Below are 17,775 nucleotides of genomic sequence, written 5' to 3' on the forward strand. Positions count from 1 at the left end.
TCTCCCTGTCTTGATAATGAACTTARGGAAAATGATATTTAAGAACAGAAAATGATGACTAAAGCACTGTGTTAGAGAAGCCTCAGAATGTGACGCTGATGAGGACTGCACTGTGTAATCTTTTGCGAAAATGCACTTAGAGTAAGTGTTTTTAACTCTGGGTCAAAGAGAGACCCAGAAAGAATTTAAGAAAGCGCCACATCTCCTCAGCTCCGAGCGCCTGAAAGGTCTGCTCCRTGGCTCCTGGATCTGGCCCTGCGGCCAGCGCGTCTCCTCCAGAGCGTGTGGCCTGACTCCTGCGGGAACGTGGAAATGCTTCTGTCTGATTCGGGACAATTTGGGAAAATTTCAAGTAGGAAAAACTATAGCACTTGTTCTTTAAAAAGGAAAATTGTGGAAATGCACAAAATGGAATGAAGCAGCAAGATAAAATGTTTAGCTGGAGGATGGAGAAAAGAAAGAATTCTTAAACATAATTACCCGAGGAGGATGTTTTGATTGCTGGAAGGGGAGGGTGGAAGGTGGGGTACTAATCTGACAGGTGAATCTCACAGCTTAGATGCTTACAGTAGTTTCAGAGTGAGAAAAAATTATTTTAAGAGCAAAATCTTCCAAAGATTGCTTTTGCTGAAGCTTGTGGATGTCTGAACAAGAACAGAGCCATGTTTGGTTGTTGGATATTCCTGCCCTGCGATAAATGCTAGCAGTGACAGCTGGCTTTATGAAGTGCAGGCTACCACAGCTAGGAGCAGCTGATGCAGGAAAACTCGCTGTGTGAGGACAGTCCTGCCTGCTCAGTGTATTGCAGCACCAGGCCGAGCGCTCCAGTGAGGTGGAACAGAGCGGTCTGAGAGCTTCTGCCTCAAAATCAGGATGTCTTCCCCCAACAGAGCAAAGATAGATGTTGTGCTCCACTAGTCCTGCAAGAATGAGGAGCGTGGAGTAGGACCTGGTTAATTAAGCAGGTGCTTAAAGGGCAGAATCTTTCCCCCTTGAGGAAGCCTATCAGGATACCCCAACTGCAGTGTTAGCTATTGCTTGGGGCTTGCACAGGCTTGGAAAAAAATTGTCAGCATTAGAATTTCTGTGGACCATAGCAAAGCTGATCATCTGAAAGGATAAGGAAATCGATTCTTTCATGGCAGGATATGGCCTGTGGCATTAGTAATGTTTCTTGGCCTGTGGAAAAATGCTTTGGCCAAGCTTCAGAGGCTTCCAGAGACTTGTTAGGAGGTCTCTGCACATACYACCCTTTGAACAGGAGTCAGTACTCATGGATGATTTAAGATAACATGCAGGCTAATAGTATGAAATTAAAGCAAAAGAAATGGCAGCTGTGCTGTAAAGAGAGGCTACCTTGAACATAATCGGTGAGAACTGGAGGAGGAAAAGCAGAAAGAAATTGAAATTCTGTAACACTAATTCCTCCAAAACTCAGATCTGCAGATTTTAAGGGCTCCCTTTCCATTGCATAAGTTTTGTTTGTAAGCTTGCCTGTCTTTCAGAACTATTCTTTAGCCTGAAAGAAGAAGGAAACCATTCAGAGTCAACAGCATTWTATTATGTTTTTCAGAATTAAAAAAAGACCTGGTGGCTCTTTCAGCTGACACATATTTTAGGACCCTTTTGATACTGGGTTCAACTTTTAGAGCTTTGTCTGACATAGGAGACACTCATGATGTTGCTGGGTTGGCATAGGAGAGGTCAAAACACTCCATGCAGATACTGGTTGCATTAGCTGAAACAGCGGTGATCATAAAACTTCTCCACCAGTAGTGGTATGAGACAACATTCATAGGCAGGAGATAGTGGCCTCATTGTGATGTGGACTCTGGATTCAGGAATTCTTGGAGCATACAGTCAAGTGGCTGGAAAACGAAGATTCTAATGTTGCTACTGCATGTAGGTGGTTGGTATCAGCCAAAAAAATAGTAATAGTTTTGGTAGATACAATTGTAAGTGCTTCACAAGCTGCCCGTGTAGGAGAGCTGGGAGTGGGTGTGCAGTGAAGTGGAGCTGCTAATATAGTGTTGTTGTTTTTCTTGCTTGACAGAAGTGCAAACATCCTACCCTATCTCCTGGTAGGAGGAATGTTGATATCAGAATTAGTCTCCAGYGCAGTTAAAAGGCTTTGTGAGGAAAGGACCCAATACTAGAATAATGTACAGCTTGAAAACTTACTTTCTAGAAATGAGTTGGAACTGCTGTCATGCAGCCACCMATGTCAAGGGTGAACTATCCGCTTCTAAGAGCATATTTTATCCCTGTATCATCTCTAAAATTAGGCGGGGAGGGGAAAAAAAGCTCTAGAGTAACTTGGATGAGATGAAAATCTGCTCGAGTTGATGTCATGAGAATATTCTGACAAAAAATCTATAGCTTATTAATACTGTCATTATCGAATTGGTTATTTTCTGTTCTTGCTGGGGAGACTCTCAGAACTGTCATTCTGGGCCAAAGTGAGATAATGGGTGTTGGTGGCAGCCAGGGAGCGTGCCTGATATGCCAGGCACAGATGAAATTACTGGACATGTAAAACCACCTTTTGCTTGGGCCTTATTCCCTGCGTTCCTTCCAGCAGCAGGAGAACTGAAATAATAGAAGCTGCTGCCCAAGCCAGCACGATCTTCCTGGAGAAGACCAGTGGAAAAGCCAGTGCAAGAGATGAGAGATTTCGCTTGCGGATCACAAATGTGGAGTCCAAGAACTTGAACTGGAGATGTGAGTGGCTGGAGATGTGTTTCAGAAGCAGAAAGTGAGAGAGCCAATGAAGGGTTGTTATTTATGAGAGGCAAGAGAGGGCTCATTAGAGCACAGGGTATGTTAGAAAGGCAGGTTAGGATTTCTCAACAGAAAAAAAATGCTTCTTGTTATTTGTCCCTATTGTGCTCAGAGATCCGTGTTTTTACAGACCTTAGTAGCTTCTGTCATGTCGAAGACTTAGTCAGCYTGTGTCACCGTGCTGCTTTTGCAGTGACCTTGGGAAGTGCTGGGTACCATGGCATTTTGTGCCACGTTTAATCAACCAGCCTCATTCATCTGCTTCATGTTTTACTAACATCACTTACCAGTGCAAGCTAGCGCGGTGTTGCACAGTGAGGCTGCTTTAGGATTTATCCCAGGACATCTGAAAGAGCCAAAGTTTGGCTCTCCCTTCTAACTTCTTCCATCTATGTAAGTTAAATTTCAGATTGCCTCTTAAATTCTCGAGTGAAAGGTCTCTCCTGACTTTTCATCCTTCACAAGTAGCTGAAACCCATTGTTAACAATTTAATATATAATGGGGAATTTTTACGGTGCGTGTTGTGCCAGCTGTGTAACATGTTGATCAAGATAGAAGGTCAAAAGCAGAGAGAAGGAACATCTTGCTTTAAAAACATATTCATGATTTCTTCTTACATCATCTTTGTGGAGTTTCTTGAGCTAATAAATTCTATTTTTACAGTTTGATTASCCTACCACAATTAAAGTAATTTTGGGGATATCAAGACAGTTTTCTAATTATTGATCATTTCAAACCTCACTGTTATTTGGAGCTTTTCCATATATCTTTAAAGACCTTGAATATTTAAATTCTGGAAGAAAACATTAGGATTGTGATTGAATGGATGGAAATTATTGTACTGATGGTTCTTAACTTTAATTCAGAATCTTTTCTCTAATAACTAATTCAATGCTTTACTTGTTCCTCTGTGTCTTTTGGCATTCTAAACTTGTTTCAATGATAATTTCTTTCCTGTCCCTCTCCCTGTCCCTTTCCAAAGACTCACCTTGACAGCTCACTGCAGCCTGTGTCTTTGTTAGTGCTTTGTTGCACTACGCACCCATAAATTCACTCWTTTGAAATGACCTGCATCCTTTTAGAGAAATTAATCTTTCCTTTCTTTTTATTTCACCATCTARCGTGATGCATTGTAGCAGATATTTTGATCTGAGCTGGAAAGCTGCTGTCTTTATGCCGCTCACAGAATCACGGAGCAGTTGGCGTTGGACGGCACTCCTGGGTCTGGTTGTGTTCAAGCCCGCTGCCAGCCAGGTACCCAGCTAGAGCCCTGTGAACGTCCCCAAGGACAGCGGTGCTGCAGCCCCTCTGGGAGCCTGCTCCAGTGCTCCGTCCCCCTCGCAGGGAGTTGTGTTCAGGTGGGCCGTGTCTCGCCCCAAAGCAATCTGGGGCCACTTGCTTCCTGTCTTTCCCTTCCTTTCCCAGCAGATGGAGTCCTTCTGGGCATGTAAGGAGTTAACTTGGAGATTTGCTAGAAACAGTACTAGACGTTTAAGTGATTCATGTCCYGAGTATGCGGTCTGATGGCAGCTCTTGAACTTGTGCAGATGTGCCAATCTCTAAACTCCTTATCTCCTAGAGTATGCATATTCAATAACTGATTCCCCCCTGTGATTTTTTCCACAATAACTGCTTGGATCCCTGAACTCTGACAAGCCAGTGCTGTCTRCAGGGACCCAAATTGCTCTTGGAGCTCTGTTAATTGGATAATAAAACTAATATGGATTTTTCAGACTGAAAACTTCTTTGGAGCCATTGGCACTCTGCTCCACCATAATACTGCATAAGACATAGCTTGAAATTTGGAGCCATGTCTTTAACATAGATTTTAACATGTCTTTATTAACATATCTTTATGGAACTGCTGTATAGATTCAGCAGCGATGGGACTCTTGCATGGTGCTTTAGTTACTAAATATATTATTCCATGTTCAGAATCTTCAGCAGCTAAAAGCAGCAGAAATTTTGTGAGCAAATTTCTCTGGAGAAAACTACTCGGAGGGCACTGAGGTTGCCAAAGATGTCACACCAATGTGTGATTGCACATTGGTGTAAGATGAAGCAGAAATTGCTGTACAGCTTTTGCAGTAGAACCCTTGAACAAAACAATTGGTGTTCTCTAAGGAAGTTCCTTTGTGATTTATCTTAGAAATGTTTACTTACCTTATTGCCCTTTGCACTACTTGCTGAAAGTAATCRTAATTTACTAAATGTAGATGCATCTTTCTGTTATTGCAGGTGACTAAAATCTAGGATTTTGTTTTTTCAGCTTAGAAATGAGCAACCAAGCCTGGGGTGGTAGCAACAGGCAGGCAGTTTCAGGTCGACAGTGGAATTAGCAAATCAGCTGTAATAGCTCTTCCTGAGGAATCTGAATTCACTTAATGAAGCAGCTTATCTAATTCTGCTTCAGAAGTTAATCTGTTCTGCAGAGCAACAGGTCTTGAAATTTGGCATGGAACTATGCATAGCTTCTTTTGCATTCTTACATTATATCCTCCAGAATAAATCTGCRCCCTGTAAAAGTGTTTCTCTCATTACCTCCTGATGCTTCCAGGAGTCTTTGTCTTTCAGTAATTGGACAGAATATTTTCTCTCATGTCCAAGTCTGGGACATCAGGATTGGAACCTATGTTACATATTCTGATCTCAATAKCCTTGTCTCTTGCATCATATTTACTGACAGTTCTTCAGCTTAATGAGATTGAGAATCTTTTTGAAGGAGACGCCTGCTGCCCTAATAGATGTGGCTGACAAATAAAACAATCGGTTGCTCTTGTGAATTATTTTCATATTTGAGAATGATGAGTGTTTAGCAAACAGCTGTCACTAACAAATTCAATATTATTATTCAATATAAAAGTATTTTTATAATACCACAAAAGCATATAAGGAAATGAACTAATGAAATTTGCTAAAGAATTTWAAAAAAAAAGGACCATGTATTGAGTACTCTGTCTATAGTGTATTTGATTCTCTCTTTTCAACTTCTGTTTATACAGGACAAAGCTGACCGGAAAAGCCCAAGTAAAAGTTGAATATCTGACTTTCCTCAAATTCCACTATGGTATAAATATTTGATTGTTGATCACATCTTTGCAAAACTTTTCCCCARAACTTGAAGTATCTTAGTATAGCATGTTGAGGAAGATAATTCAACTATGCACATCTCTAGGTGTTAATGTTGAAAGCATTTTTATTTTAAGTTTTTAATATTTTTCTTTGATTTTAATAAGTGAACTAATCAGCTTAAAAGTAGTGCTTAATAAAGGCAATAGGATGTGGCAGCAATACTGATGTCACAGCTTTGTAATGATAGCATTTTGGAGAGATGGAGTTGATTTCAATGGATTTTGACTTGGCTAGATGGGAATTAAGGATTTTGCTCTCCTAACATATAATATCAAATGCAAGAGGTCTCCTGAGAGCTGAGGAACTTACTAAGTATTGATGACTTAATCATCTCAGCAGCTGGTGTGCTAAAAGGAAATTATTTTTCAGATTACTTTTCCAGGATTGTGTGCTTAAACATTTAAACATAGAAACGCACATGGAGAGCAAGATACCTGTAAAGTAGAAACATACATGAGAAATAAGACATATGTAAAGAGACTCTTGTATATGTGTGCTCAGGAAAAGTCCATCTCAGAACTGGACTTGAGAATGCTATTTCATAGTGCAAACAGCAGGCATAAGGAGCCTTTCCATTGCAGAGGAGCAAGGAGGGCTTTCTAACAATTTCTGGCAGGCTTTCCATGATCTGCTGTGGTTGTTTTTCTGCCTGCTGTGTGGCCCACCTTGCTCCTTCCCCATGCAGAGCCTCTGGGCTGGATGCTGCCACTAGAGCATYCCCAGCTGCACCCCATTCCCGTGGGAGAGCTCAGCTGGGGAGGCTGCACTGCTGGCAGGAGAGCAGGACACAGGCCTGGCGACAAGGGGCAGGATTTAGTGTCGATTTTGCTGCTGAAACCTGTAGAAAAGATGTGTGTCTGGTAAGATGATTTGGAAGAAGCATCTGAATAAGGTGTCCCAATGACTTCAGTCTGAGATCAACATGTTAGAGGGTACAGGCTGCAGTAATCTCTCTGGATTATACTGTACCCAAATGTTTACCCGATTTTTTTCTTTAATATAAATATTTTTACCATCAAAGACCATCAACGAATGGTCTACAATCCAAGAAAATACCAGCCCTTGTTATATTTTTGGAAGGGAAATTCAGTGCTGGTTTATRTAGGGCTCAGAAGCCTTCGCTGCTGGTGTTGGCTGTATGTATTTGCTAACTCTTTGGAGAGCAGTTTTTTTGTTTTCGGGGAGACCTTTCCATATCTATTAGGGAGAAGGAAGGCTCACTGTTTCTGAAGTAGAATTGTCTTCTGATAAACTTTACAAGATAAAAAAAAGCTCATGATAGATTGGAACACRATAATTATATTTTTAAAAAGGCATCTCTCAACCTTAATATTCTGTTAAACTATAACTGTTAATGCTCCTCTTTGCAAAAAGTGGTATTTCTGTTACAAGTAGAGATCCCTGTGCGTTTAGTCTATAAACCCTTTGAGAAAGGAGAACAAATTACGGTGTTTAAAGGAGTACAAGCATGGCAAAGAAGCTGAAGGTCTAGAAATATTTTGCATTTCTATACCACCTTTTTTTCCCCCAGCATCCACAAAGTTACAATCATGCATTAAAGACTCACAGTGTCCTCATAAATAGTGTATTACTACATCTGTTTTATTGATGGGGAAATGAGATGCAGAAATACTTATGATTTCTCAATTTATGCAGTAAGTAAGTAACAACCCTGGAAATARTATCCAGCTATTCTGATTCCTAGATGTGTTTTAAGCAAAACAGCTTTTTTCCCAAGCAAAATGGCAGTGCTTTTGGTGCTTCAGTCCTCCGTGGTGGCAGCCACGACTGAGTGCTCTGTGCTTGGCTGATTTAAGTGTGAGATTATAACTCTTCAGAGCTGGGACGGGAAACGTAGACATCTTTACAGACACCTTTCTCTTAAATTCCACTGCCGCGCCAGGCCTGTGGCACTGATTGTTAGATTAAACAATAAAACAGTTTTATCTGCCCATGAATTAGTCTAGGCTGCTTCTGGTGCTGGAATGGAGTGAACATATGGCAGGAATCCCGATCCCGGGAGTCTGCTCCGCAGCCTCGGAGCACTCCTTAGCAGCCAGTGCCCTCTGAAGTTTTATTCCCTCTCTGTTTGTAGGTTTTGCAGCACTCCAGGCTCTCTGCCTGTTTGTAAGGGGCACACGCCGTGTTTGGGGGATGCTCAGGCCTGGGGAGCTGTGTAACAGCCTTCTCGAGCGGCGCTGCAGGTGACGGGGAGGCTGCCGTGGGTCGCAGCCATGGGCACGTGAAGGCGGGCTGCTCGCCCTGCCCCAGGGAGGTTACAGAAAATAAAAACTAAGTCACTGGTGAGCTGAACTCTAGCGAGTGCAAGGTCTAGCTTCCTGCTATTTTAAGCTAGCAGGCGTTAGGAAGCTCACTGGGGTTTTGGGGGACCTGTGGCTGGGTTACGGCTACCTCTGCAAGAGAGCAGTGCTGCCCGGGGGGAACAGCTCCATAGAGTGAATCCCGCTGGAGCAGAGAGCCAGCCCGGTACGTCTCGGCATGCTTTGCTTTCAGCCAGCTCTGACCACCCTTTAGTGCTTGGAAAACATCTCTCAGTTTAGCTTCAGGCAAAAGTAATCTAGCTCATGCTTCCAACTGCTCCCTGCATGATCCAAAGCAGGACAAGGGAAGGGAATCAGGAGAATCCTGATGTGAATTAAAATGGTCCTGCAGATGCACCCTGTGACTGTTCTTCTGAATGCCTCTTGCTTGCTTTTAATAGCATTCCTGTGATTCACCTGCGGCATGAAGTCCTGGGGCCCTGCTGCCACTCCTGTGATCAGGAGTGCTAGGACAGGAAGAACACGTGTGTCCCAAGTGTGTCCCAAGTCCCTGCCCTGTCCCAAGGGCAGGTAACTGCTACGACTATGTACACAGACAGTACGTGGCCTGTTTGTTGTGTTTTTTTCACAGGTAAACATACTCAAATAAAAATAATTTAAAATGTGGGACCCATTTCCGTTTTTGAACAGCATTTACATTCTGTCCTGGCGTGCAGAGGTAATTTATGCTACAGCACTTGCATTCAAGAGGGATGCTTGATGCTGGTGTTGGACTTGGGTATTTGGAACTGGCTTTGGCCAATGGAATTACCACTGAATCACAGAAAGTAGAGATGGAAAAGCCTAATTAGATCATCTAGCCCTTCTTATTCCTAGTACAGGGTTATTGTGTACTAGATTCTTCAGTATTTTTTCCAGTGCTGTTTTAAGAGTCTCCTGAGATGTGCCTTGTGTCTCTTCTTCCTTCAGGCAAATATTCCATAACTTTCTGCCGTTCACCATTAGAAATCTTTTCCTGATTTTTGACCTAAATTTCTTTTAGCTACATTCCATCTGCTAAAGATTTATTACCTTGAGCCTTTCTAAATAATTCCAGTTGCTCTCTGATATTTGTGTCCTTAATAAACTATGTTATTTCTTAGTGATCATCTCTTAGCCAGAATAGCTCTCCACGTTTAGCCTCTGCATTTATGGTCCTACTCCACCTCTACAGTTTGTAGGCTGATCATGTGTGTGTTTGTGATTTTTTTTTTAATCCTGTTTCTTTATATTCCAATTTTACGTTGATTTTCTTGAATGACTTTTATAAGAGTGACTTTTTTGTGGTTTATCTGACTCAAATTTTAGTTTTGCTCTGAAAGAAAATTGTAAAAATGGTGGTGTTGAGCACTATGGTTAATATCTGTCAAAGATGTACAGATTGAAATAAAAGATAATCTCTCATTACCAGGCCTACAAATTTAGCCAGAAACTTGCTCCTGCCTCATGCTAATACACTCTGATTCCAGGATAACAAAATTTATAACTGCTCATGATGCAAAAGGAGTATTAAAAAAAAAAAAAACTTCTCTGTTGTGCCAAAACTGTGAAGACTGTGCAAAAAATAAGAGCAAAACCTAACAGAGGAACACAGCCTGATCAAAGTTTTCAGTGACTGTATGGAATGCAGTTCCGTGGGCTCTGAAGGTGGCAAGTATGTTTTCAAATGTAATTCCCTCTCAAGGCCACTCTGGGGACACTTTCTCCAGAAATGACGCATGTGTGGGGAGAAGCTGGATATCTATGAGGGATGGGGTGGTAGTGCTGGGCGAGGGAGAAGTCTTGAAAGTTGCCAAGTTTTTACTTTTAAAACCCACTGTCAGTTTTCAAAAGCTTTTCACAGGCAGCTTTCTGGAGGAAAGGGTGGAAGTCCCCACACCTGCTCTTGCATCTCTCTTTCATGAGGATTGTATTTAATGATCAAACCACGTTTTTTGAAATAAGATACTTGTTTTCAGACTTCAGAAAAATAACACTTGTCAGTTTTTGCTAGACTGTTTGGAGATACTTGCTGATACATGTAGAAGCCTTGATAAAAAATTACGTTTTTGTTTCTTTCCGTAAACTTCTTAGGCCTTAGCACATTTAAAAAATAAGGTTAGAAAATTTTGCTGCTCTCACCAGGTGCTCAGAAAGAAGCTTCTTCTTTGCTTGCTGCTCTTAGAGTTGTACAATTTGACATTAGTTGGGACTAGAGATTCTTGTTTCATGCACTGCAATAAAACATGCAAAGAAGTTTTTAATTGGACCTCAGCTGCTATATTTGTAGCTAGAACATGAAAAGATTCCTGTTGAATTATCCCATTGACTCTTGAGCAGACAGAGGAACATAGAGACTCTACAAGTAAAACGTAAAACAGAATCCTAGCAGAAATGGCAAGTAATGAATTCTCAACTTTAATTATATTAATAGCAAGATGTGAATGGGGCATATTTTTAAGTGTGAAAAACTAAAGTGAAGACCTTTTGTGTTTTGGTTTTGCAGTCATAGACTTTTTTCCTACACTGTTCAGTTGCTTAACCATCCGATGTAGGTGGTGCAGGGAGGATGGAGCCAGACTCTTCTCAGTTTTGTCCAGTAACAGGACAAGAGGCACAGGGCACATATTAAAGTACAAGAAATTCCATTTAAACACAAGAAAAAGCCTTTTCCCTGCAAGGGTGGTGGAGCACTGGAAGAGGTTGCTCCATCCATGGGGTCATTCAGAACCTGATGGGATGAGGTCTGTGGCTGCCCGCTGTAGCTGACCAGGTTGTGAGCAGAGGTGCTGAATGAGATGAACCCAGAGGGGCCTTCCAGCTTCAGCCTTTCCGGATTTGGTAGGAAAAAAAAAGTGCCAGAATGATAGAAAGAACTTTCAGGCGAAGAGGAGATCCTCTGTGCTTGTGTGCTCCTTGTTAGCTCTTTGTTGGGTGAATGAGAAACGCTGGGGCTTGTTAAGCTTGTTCATAGTTAAGAGCCTGAAAATATTTGCAGAGCAAATGGCATAGGCAAGTGCCTGGGAGCTGCCGATTGCCCACGGTGAGAAGGTCAGCTGGCACTTGTGGAGGCAACACGGAGAATGAGAAATCAGGGTTTGAATTTCCCTGGAGGTGCGTGAGCCCAGCCTTGAAGGTGGAGGAGCTGGGAAATAGAGTGAATCTCGAACAACTCTGATGGTGAGTTAGTCTTCACAAGGTGTCAGAACCTGGAAAGGCAGCACGAGGAGGAGGAGGAGGGCGCTTGGGCCCCAGAACACTCATGACTGCGCGGCCCCTTGTGCCGAGCACTGCGGTGGCGTTTGTAAATGACAGCAGCCTTGCAGCAGGATTAGGCCCTCGTGCTGGGCAGAGCAAGCCGTCTGCCCGTGCCCGTCCACGTGGGTCGTCTTTGTGCGGGCAGGCGCCTCGGGCACTGGGGCTGGAAGGGGTTTTGCAGCGCTGTGCGGTGCCCGTGCGCACTGCCGGCCGGAGTCCGTGCTCCGGGGCCCTGTGCGCCTCTCGCTGCCCTGCTCCCTCTCCTCCCCCAGGTGCCCCGACTGAAAGCAGAATTTCTGCACTCCTGCAGCAGCTGCCAGAGACCATTTTTCTTCAGGATTTCTTCCTCCCCATTTCAGGGTACTGGTCCACACGCACCTGACTTCATCTTTCTAGTGCAGTTATTTTGTGCTCTTTCTTCAGTGAGACCTGAGGGTGTCTGTCCTACATTGCGTGCGCGCCGTTCACAAGGAACATTCCGCTTCTCCTGCCTCCCAGCTCCCTGAGCAGGTTTCTCTCCCAGCTGTCGGGATTGGATCCATGAGTGTCTTTTGATGGGGCAAGCAGGCATGCTAAGTACCTCCACAGTTAAATTTTATGTTTCCAGAAAGGCATGTCACTTTTAATCTTTCAACTTTCTTAGTCAAAGAGGGAGTGTAATCTAGACCTTAGATGCTTATCTCCCATATAAATCTTTAGTAGTGGCCTGGAATTATGGAGGACAGGATGTATTTGGGCATGAAGTTACCTAGATTGACTGAATTCCTTCCTTGTTTTTAGTACTACAGAGCTCTGCTGCCAGGGGGCAGACCTGAGATTTCTGTCCCATGGGGCCTCTCACCCTGAGGTGAAGCAGAGCGACAAGACTGGCCTCATTTTAGCTTGTTCTCATTCCTGGGCTCCCTGAGTCTCATGCTAAGATCCTTACACTAAAGCATAGAGTCTTAGGTCTTAAATGCTCATTGCTCAGCAAAAAAAGAAAAAAAAAAGGAATATTGGACACTGATGACAGATCTTTACCCTCTTTTCCTACAAATCTTTTTTTTTGTTTTTATTAAAGAGGCTCTCCTTGTGGTTCACCTCAATTTGCTCCTATAGCTGTTGCAGAATTTCTCCTCAGAGAAATCCTCAGATTCATCACTCTTTTGCCCCCAAACTTGTGCTTTTCACATTTGATGTGGAAAGTTTTGTCTCCCTGGCTGCAAAATGACTGGCTTCCACTTCTGAAAAATCGCAGCAGTTTCTGACCAAATATTTCTTGACTGGGTATCGGACTGTGTTRCAGCTTTCTAGAAAGCTGCTGTCGTTGCTGATAACGAGGAGAGCTCCCACTCGGAGCCTGAGTGCTGCTGCTGGCTGCCCATCAGAATGTCTCTGTGGTGCTCCAGGCAACTCCCTGGCTCTCTTCTTACAGTGGCGTGATGCTTGGTAAGGCTTCTTTCTAGTGTGTGTTCAGTAAAAGACCCTTAGGCCTCAAAGAGACAGCCCCACGTGTGCTGGTTGCTGCCTTGAAGTCATGCAAAGCAGAGTGTCTGTGAGTCAGAGAAGCATGCCAAGAGAAAAGTTCATTTCTGAAATCGGAGCTCCTTGAGAGCTCCACTCCTTCCCTATTCTCCAGAAGCAAAGATGATTTAATGTTCCCCTCTCCCTTCTCCATTAGCTACTCTTTTCTGTTCATTCATCCTCCCTTTTTCCTCAGTTTACCACCCTTTGCTTCCCTGCAATGGGATCAGTGAAATGAGCTAGCTTAAGTGCACTCTTTTTTTATCTGTTCCTCCAGACCAAGAGTTTTACAACCATAAATGCAAGGGCAGTAACGTAAGGGCGTTAAGTTAACTGGGGTATTAAATTAACCTAACTTTAAGGCTTTGTTTGGTGCCGAGAGACAGAGCTCACTCGTGCATAAACGTTTTGTGATCTGGGCGCTGCACAAGTGCAACGTAGAGTTTGGATGGAGCTTTGCACCGCGTGAGAAGGTCTGTGAGAAGGTCTGTGGGTCTCGGACCCCTTCAGATCATTGGAAGGCTGTCAACAGGGACTCTGTACTTTAAAAGGGGARCTCGTAGGAGCCACTGGGTTCCTTTCAGGAGGGCTGCTAATGCGTGGCTGCTGTTGCAGCTACCTAGGGCAGCTACAGCGCGCGGTGCCTGCACTCCACGCAGCGCAGCACGGGCTCAGCCAGAGGAGTGACGGGGGCTGTGGAAGGAGATTTGCTTTTCCGTGAGGGAGGCCAAAGGACCCTGGCCTTTTAGCACCTCTGCTGTTGCAGGAAAGGGAGGGGACCGTTGCTGTCTCTCCAGCTCAACTGCAGGCATGTGGGACGGCAAACCAGATTGCTGCCTGGGCAGCAGGGTGCTGCTCCGCGCAGCCCTTAGCAGCTGGTTGCAATTACGGCTGCAGCTCCGGGGGAAGTGGCTGGCCGTGGGGAGCGTGCAGGGCTTGGCTGCCGAGCCGCTGCTTCCCGGGCACGGTGGAGAGAGTGAAAACGGCGCACGGAGTGAAGGGGAGGGCGAAAGCGTCATTATCCCCCGCTTGAACTCGCCGCTGCCTTGTTGAGTCATTAGATGGTTGTGAAAGTCCCTTGATAGACGCATGCCCTAAGTGAAGTCAGATGAGGGAAAGGCCACGCTCGGATGCCAGGAGCTTCTGCCATAAACGACTAAAACTTTAATAACAAAAAAAGCCTCTAAAGCTATCTGGAAAACTATTTATTATTTATTTTACTACTTTGTACCAAAAAAGAAATTTAGACTGATTTACATCTTTTGGAAAGAAAAAATATATTGAACTGACATATTGCAATGACTATTTTTGGCCTTGCCATTTAAAATTGCAGAGTTATAAATAGAGCTGTGCAAAATGCAGCTATTTTGATTCTCACTGGGATTCACACAAACATTTTCTTTGGTTTCAATCTTTGGATTCAGCCTTCCACTCAAATGCTGATTTTGCTTTCAGTACAGAGGATTCCTATTTTAAGTTTGTTAAACAGCCAAATTCATCTAGAATCAAAGAGGTTTTCCTGACTCTTGACCTTAAGCTGTGTATCATTCCAACATCACCTAGTAATTGTCTCAAGCTCACCAAAAGAACTGCAAACATTTCTGTGAGGCTGGCTATAATCCTGTTTTTGAAACCGAAAGAAAAAGACAGATTTTGTCTGGCATTGGACTTGGTAACAAAAGCTCCAGTTATAAATCTCAGGAAAAGAGCATTTGTAATGAAAGTGGCCAGTGAATCCTAAATAGCAGCAGAGTATGTTGCTATGAAAAGTATACACCTGGAGGGGAAAAAGCTGATCCTACTCTTGATGGAAAAGCAGCATCTGACTTGGAGCTATTCTCAGATATCAGAATCAGTCATCAGCTGCCTGGCCTGTGGTTGCATCCATCTAGATTTTGGGCCCTGTAGGCAACCGTGATTTATATCTGCTGCAGATGAAGCAAGATGCATAGTAGGGAGAAGAGGTAAAGGTGGACAAGGCTCTGTTGTGCAGATAAACATCTGAGGTTACCTCAGAACTGTGACGCAGAGCAGTCATCTTTTGCTCTCTTTCTCAGATGCAGACCTGTCTTGGGACCATCCTGCTGAACTGTCTTCTGCCCCGAGGTATGTGGTGAATTCAGGTGCTGTGTGAGCCCATGGGCAGTTCCCTCGGCCAGCTCGGTGCTGACATTGTGCTGCTTGGCACGCTGCCCATCCGAGAGCGCGACGCAGAGACTGCGTGGGGAGCGGACAGGCAGCAGTGGCTGCCCTTAATGGTGGGGATAACGTCACATTGTTGTGGTGGCCTTGCTACCCTAGGGGTACGTTAGCTGAGTAACCTGCAGTCCCATCTCAGGATTGCCACACAGGGTTTCTCTGAGGGCAGGCTTGCACTCTGCACACATTATTCCCTAGCATAGGTGCACCTGCACAAGTCTAATCTTTGGTCCTTGCAAGAATACCTGAATTATATTTTCACCTGGAAAATAAAAAAATATATATATTCTTCAGGTTTCGGGGCATGATGTCAGAGCAGCAGAACTAGTTCATTCTGGGGATCACAAGGCAGGACTGCCCTGACAGCTAATGGTGCCCATGAGTGTACTGCCTGCAGATGTTACATGTCCATTGCTGTGGTTTTGTGCAGTGAATGACACTGACTTTCCTGTACCAGCTTCCTCTGTTCGTGTTGCCCAGGTGTTGCGAAAAGGTCAGATAACAAGTTGATGGAAAGAAACAACACGGAAAATTCTGCAAAATTCAGCCTGTGAGGGAAAAAAAGAGAGGGAGATGGAGAGAGGTRTGTTGATAGATAGGTGATACCCAACCTGGTAGAGGTGAGGGGAGTGTTTCCRACTCAGCTCACTCTTCATAATGTGCTTTTGAAGCAGTACAGGCCCCCAAAAAGCAAGATGCAGAAATACAGTAGTAGAGCGTAGTGAAAGTAGATTTCACACTTGGCCGAAATGTGGCAAGGAAGGAATGTCTTGGAGCCAGAGGCAAGGGCAAGAGTGCCTGGGTTTGGGTGAGCATAAACTAGATACTTTTAGCTTGCCTTTGCTTTTGGTAACTGAATTTTAGACCTTCTAGCCTATATTATTGGGGGTGACTAAAAACCCAAACTAGCAATCCTAATCTAGTCAGGAGAGGGGTACCTAAATGCCAGGATTTGTGTGCGAAGCAGCAGTGTCCTTCATTAGTTACTTTAATCAATTCAAGGACTATTTTGGATGTGTTTTGACTTTTTGTCTCTACCTCATAYAGATATCKTGAATWAATAAAYTATCAGTGACYTGATGCTTTGAACAAGATTCTCATATACTTTCCTGTGTAAGAGATGAGTACACACTTTCCTGTGTACTTTGTTCAGCAACATCTGACTGTCAGAGAATACCTGAATTTGTAATATGAATTGGAGCATGCCTCAGTGGCAGGCATTGCTTATGAGTAGCTGTTTTTTTTAATCCCAGAATTTACTTAAAAATTCTTACGTGTATTTTCTGCAAACAGAATTAGGAGGATAAAGAAAGTTGCAAAAGCCATTTTAAACTTTCTTGCCAATTTTTAAAAGGCTTGAAATTATAACATAGGGATTACTGCGAAAAGAATATTCTTCGGAAGTCTGATATTCTAGTAGCTTAACCAAAAAATAGTCACTGTAGTGTAGCTATAACTTGGAGACTTCAATCAAACCAGTTTCATCCTGCAAGCATTAGTGATCGTCTTAAATCATTCTCTTCCATGGCTATAAAAGGGCCCATTGCTGGAAAAAGTGTTATGTCAATAAAGGTATTGTGAACATCCCTTGTAAAGATTTGTACAACAAATGGACAGTGACCAACCGTTTATGGTGCTCGTACTGCATGAGCAATTCACCTAGCACTTGGGAGAGATTCCTAGTCTGGATGCACTTCAAAGGTAGGGAAAGTGCATTCAGATCTGGAAGGCAAAGTCCTAAACTAGACATGACACGATGCCTTCTGCTGTTTCATGCATCTAGTCTTAYAGCTTTCTTGTTGAAACGAATATAGAGTCATGAGCTTAGAGTATYGAGGTCAGTAATAGAGGGATGGGATCGAGCCAAAATAGTATCTAACTATTAGGTTTCATTTCTCTTTTTTTTTTCCCTCCTTTCATACAGCTAAATATGTGAGAATAAGAGTTATGCTGATGGACCACAATCTGTTTTAACTTACTTGGCTAACTCTGGAATGACATCAGTGCTCTCMGTAGGATTACTCTGGAGAAGCCCAGTTCCAAAGTCCATTGTGTCCCCAGGCATTTTATGAGGTTGTCCCAGATCCTGTCTCCTAGTCATCCAAAGCAAGAAATTGGGCCTGTGTCTACGGGGCCACTCATTAGGTTTCGGTGGAAACTGAGGTGTAGGGAGAGAAAGTCATCATCRAGGTGGAGTTAAGATTTGGCCAAGACCTGGGAAGTCCAAAGTGCTTCAACATCTCCCAGTTTATAGATGGAAAGAGTGGAGACCTGTAGCTTGTAAATCTGTATTTACTCAGCTGAGTAAATAGTCTCAATTGTTCGGGATAAAATACTGTATCTTAAAATCAGAGCAACAAAGGCCTTCAGAGCCCTCTTTGAAACTCAGTAGATTTTTTTTTTTTTTTTTTACAGGAGCCAAGTAAGTTGGCTGTAGGTACTTAGCTCAGGCTTGTAGTATTGTTGGTAGTTCAGTCCAGAGACAGCACCTTCTGAGGAGGGCAGGCCATGAGAGAATGATTATTTTTAATAAAGCTTCTCAGACAGTAAAAAGCAAAGGTACTTTATGTTAGCTGACAGACTGCAAAAATTTAACCCCAA

The sequence above is a fragment of the Nothoprocta perdicaria genome, unplaced genomic scaffold, assembly GCF_003342845.1.
Source record: "Nothoprocta perdicaria isolate Ctin4 unplaced genomic scaffold, notPer1 scaffold_31, whole genome shotgun sequence".
NCBI lineage: Eukaryota > Metazoa > Chordata > Aves > Tinamiformes > Tinamidae > Nothoprocta > Nothoprocta perdicaria.